The sequence below is a fragment of the Lineus longissimus genome, chromosome 7 (assembly GCF_910592395.1).
Source record: "Lineus longissimus chromosome 7, tnLinLong1.2, whole genome shotgun sequence".
NCBI lineage: Eukaryota > Metazoa > Nemertea > Pilidiophora > Heteronemertea > Lineidae > Lineus > Lineus longissimus.
In genome coordinates this window covers 9,639,702-9,644,608 of record NC_088314.1, presented here as the reverse complement: position 1 = coordinate 9,644,608, position 4,907 = coordinate 9,639,702, and the positions used below count along the sequence as shown (strand labels likewise).

Here is a 4,907-nt window from a genome sequence, read left to right as displayed (position 1 = left end):
CTTTTGTGAGTTTCCGGTAATTCGATAGACCAACGAGGCTATAGTTATTTAAGTTGCATTTAGGTGACGTTGGGGAGCTCTTCATCCCGAAGTAGACCATATAATAAGCCGACATTCGGCATGTTTCTCTCCGTGTCGGGCAATATTCATATAACGTCCCTATACAACAGGAGATTCCCACCGATGGGTGCTTAGAAATCCATGAAACTAGTTTTACATATTCCCAAGCAGACTCGACCACAAAATATTATGAGCCGAAACATAATATTGTGCCGTTTACATGCACTTTAAGCTCCAGGGATACCAGTATCAAGAAGTACTACATTGTGTGCCACCAAAGGCTATGAATAGTAGTGATGGTTGCTCCCTATGAATGTTGATAAATGCGTTCAAACATTTTGGGGAAGTTCAGTTTAAAACTGTTTACTCGGAAATATACATGTATAATTTGCACTACAACGACACGGAATAACATAAAATTTGCTTTGTACCGCAGTGAAGAAATAAATAGAAGAATTTTCCAGACGTCTATTTATTGTAAGGTATCAACATACACAATGATAACCAATTTAATCAAACATTTCGAAGAATGCGAACTTTATGTGACTCCGATACTTTCCATATGGTATCGTTGTGCCAGGGCGTCCTATCCTAAAAGGCAACACCTGTTGTCTTTTGGAAATGCGCATTTTTTAACACTATATGAGCAAACATGGCCTGGGAGGCATTCAGAACTCTTTGAACAGGCAAACCAGAGCGATTTCCACCTGAAACATTGATGGAAAGATAAATTAATTCTTCTTGATTATGTACACTCTTAAAGTGGGTTTAAGCAGGAGCAGAGGGGTAAAACTGGCCATTATTGGGTGACTTATAAGCTCAGTAAGGGCAAAATGTCATATTTGGTTCACCACTACATGAATAGTGAATAGTTTTGACGTACTTTGAGATGCGAGAGGTCCCTCTTGGCGACTTTGTGTAACTTTATCTTGCCTGCCTAGCTGCTACCTATAGTGTCCCTTTAAAGCTTACATAAAAGAGTGTGCGCGCAAACGGCACATAAAAGCGGTGCAACGTGCATATACAATTTCTAGCGGTATACCTGTTCCCTTATCCGGTTAACACTTAATGTGAATATACATTAAGAAGTACAAAGATATTTGATAGTCTTAAACAGTTCATTTCTATTTACCAAGGAACTGTCCCTGTTATCTCTCCAGAACATCAGGTCACGTATCACACCAGCAGTTACGCAGATATGAATTTCTGTTTATTATAAAGGGTTTCAGTGATACGCCGGTATTTATTTACAAGCAAGTTTTCACTTAGTAAATCAGTTTTAAAGTCCATTCCGGTACGTATAAGCTCAAAACTATGTTGTTTTCATGAATTAAGATCGTCGTGGTTCCCCAACTTATTGGGCGTAAAGAGCGGATTGCAATGCTTTTCATCGTAAGATGCACCGCGCCCTATTTTGATTCCGGCAGTGTTCCACAATCCCGACTGCCCATTTGTCGTCAAGGATTCATAAGAAGCCTTTGTTGCATACTTAGTGCAAAATTCCGGATCACCGCTCCAACCATTGCAACTAGAGCCACTCGTCACAAAGCGTTGATGAGATTTTGGATCGAATTTGCAACGGACACTAAAATGCTGTTGGTATTAATCGCAAAACGTTTATAAGTTTTACTCACCCTCTTTTCTTGAGCGCCTGCATTTCGAAGTCGCTTTCCATTTCTGAAAATATTTTTACAGTTTCTAATTCATGCGTGGGATCAATATCATAAGCGTTGTAATCAAACCAGATTCACAAAGTTTAAAAATACTATTAATACTATGTCATCCACCTGGGGTACAGCACTAGTTCTTCTTAACTTACTTCCGTTACCCCATGCAGGCCATGAAGAGAAATAACATGTAAAATGATTGTATTCTTTTTGGGACCTTCGGTACTTTCGATCGTGTAAAACCCGTGCAATGTTAATCCGATGCTACCCCAGTGAGAAGTAATACGTTAGAAAAAAGTGCCTTTTATGGGCATGCAGATGAGCCATCCGGCGGAAGTATGCGGTCATGTGAAACAAAACGCTTGGGGTTAGGATGACCCGTGGCACACTCCGGCCGGCAGATGTATGAGGTGGAACAAAACGCCAGGGGGTTAGATGACCCATGGCGCACTCCAGCCGGCAGAAGTATGACGTGGTACAAGCCGCGGGGGGTTGGATGACCCATGGCATACTCCAGCCGGCGGAAATATGACGTGGTACAAGCCGCTGGGGGTTAGGATGACCCATGGCATACTCCAGCCGGCGGAAATATGACGTGGTACAAGCCGCTGGGGGTTAGATGACCCATGGCATACTCCGGCCGGCGGAAGTATGACGTGGTACAAGCCGCTGCGGGTTGGATGACCCATGGCACACTCCAGCCGGCGGAAGAATGAGGCGGTTCCAGGCGGTACCACCTGGTTTCAAAAGTTACTAGCGGTCAATGGCCGCCGCAGAAACGTACGGTTACACAATAGAAATTTGATTTGATTTTTGAATATACGATTTCACTCGACAGTATGGATAGGTTTCATTATCATCAACCGTATTTTCATAAATTTTGAATTTATTCCGTATATATGGGGTATGAAGTTTCAGTTCAAAAGCCTAAATAATGTGGAATCATGGGTCAAATGAACCAGTCACGGCCTAAAAGTCAATTCACGGATCAAAATTGGTTTAAAGGTCACACCAAAAAGGTCAAATCTCCCAAATCCTGAAATGATCATGGTCAACCCAGGTACAACGAAAATATGCCATCAAATAAAAGTGAAGAAACACGTGCCATTAAATATTAATGGACCTCTTTTAATTAAGGTATACGTACATGCCCGTCTTTTTGCGGTGGTCCTTTATATGGTCATATTCAGGGTCTACTTACCAGAAGCTAGGCTTTGAACAACCAATGTAATGATGACGGCAACAACGAGACACTTCATCATGAACCTTGAGCTGAAAAAGGGACCATTATTTTTGGAGTGCAGCACAGACTTCGTGTTGGGTGGTCCGTGGTGCAAGACACTTGCATTTTTTAGTGCGCAATCCCCTATACCGAAGTACTTGCTATGTAAAAGGCCTACGCCGTTCGATGAAAATTTGAAATTTGTTATTGAATTTGAAAAGTTTCAGATGTGTGAATGCAAACTTATCGTAGATTTAACATTGCCGTGATGCCTTAAAACTAGAGACACCAGTAATTACAACTTTGAAAATATTTTATTTTGAAATAATGTCAGATAAACTAGTATGAAACTTCAAATGTATCATTGTTCGTTTAAAAAGGTTACCATTGCAACTTAATCAATGGCTTTTATGATCAAATAATATAACCAAGGTATAAGAATGGAGAAACCAAGCTTCTCATGATTTGTGACAGTATATATCGAGCTTATTATAGGGGCTACAAATCCCCCGAGCCAGCGGGCTACAAATACCCCGAGGGTACCTCGTTCAGGAGTGTCATTGAATAATTTACTCTTGAATAATGACATCAAATGCATACATCATTCTCTACACTAAATACTGATCGTCTGAACCTAGTTTCAAATATATCAATTCACATTAGTGCGGAAAATTCATACTTGCATGAAGTTCGATCCCAACTTTTTTTGTGCATGTGTCTGATTTGCTTACTGCTTACAGCCAAAGCTCTTTCATAGCTTGTTGCATAATTAAAAACTATTGATGTCGTGATACTCGAGAGTCACCTCTTTCATATCCATGCTTGGGTTGGCTCAATAATTCCATGGTTACCGGAATATGAATCAAAAACATCCATTAGACCGGGGCTACAAATTATCCCATTTTACCTTACATTGTGCGTAATTCACTCCCTTTCATTCAGATCCTAGCAGGTTGTGGAGTATCGGACAGTGTGATAGTTTATTTCTGTGTTTGTCTCTTTACTTAAACCATTCTCTTTTTCTCTACAGAGGAGTTTTCTAAGCCACTTCCATCACAAACACAATTCAATGACACTAATTACTCATAAAGGATTCCTTTATGCTTTTGAAACTTGTACTGTAATGGGTGAGAAACTCGGGTTTCACGATCTAGTGGCTTGGCGGCCAATGAATTTGGCAGTTAAGCTGGTTCGGCCACCTCGTGTTGTGAAAACCCACACATTTTCCGCGTTGGCAGAAGTTTTCTGCTGTAGTGGGTATACGTGTGGTGAAAGTGATGTTTCAGTGGCTGAGGTCATTATAAAGATACAGGTTGAAGAAGGATACGCCAGAACTCGGGTTAAGCTCCTCAGATGCCCATGCTTCATGTGTCAGATGCAGGTTGCAAAGTATATAGCGTCCCTTTTAACTCTCAGAATTGATTGGTACCTATATAGCTATCATTGAACAAAATGGGAGGCTTGCAACATTTTTTGAGCATGCAAGAAAAAATATATCGTTGATCAAAAGACTGCTTACCTACTAGGAGGGTGGTGTCGTGGATATGTCTATGAACCGTCATGCACACTATGCAGATATTTATGAGAGTGACTGCTCCTTCTCAGGCTGAGCTTTAAATACGGCAAAGATACAACCTGATGCACCCACCTCCTGGTGATTCTCATGGATCTTGTTGAATGTTGATGTCCATTTCTTCTTATCGCACAATTTTTTTTACTTTATACGTACTGTTACATTGAATTTGAGGATGGATTTCGACTACGTTTAAAATGCATAAGTGCCCATAAAACAAGATAAATTTTACTTTTAAGACGAAAAAAAGACAAAGCCAGGCCGACATGACACGCGCGCGCCGCCTGTTGCTAGTTTAATAAACTAATGATATATAGATTCCCAGCCTCGACCATCAGCAAGATATGCGCCAAGTGGTCACTTCAACTTCGAAGCGGACAACTTA

The 4,907-nt window shown here is 40.8% G+C and overlaps 1 long non-coding RNA gene across 1 annotated transcript; it reads right to left on the bottom strand.

The window, feature by feature from the left end:
* Positions 1 to 516: 516 nt before the first annotated feature.
* Positions 517 to 4,575, bottom strand: LOC135491324 (uncharacterized). Its single transcript, XR_010447805.1, has 4 exons — positions 4,469 to 4,575; positions 2,929 to 2,999; positions 1,695 to 1,737; positions 517 to 767 (listed from the first exon to the last, which is right to left on the bottom strand). It is a non-coding gene; the product is annotated as an uncharacterized LOC135491324 (long non-coding RNA).
* Between the last annotated feature and the right edge of the window lie 332 nt (positions 4,576 to 4,907).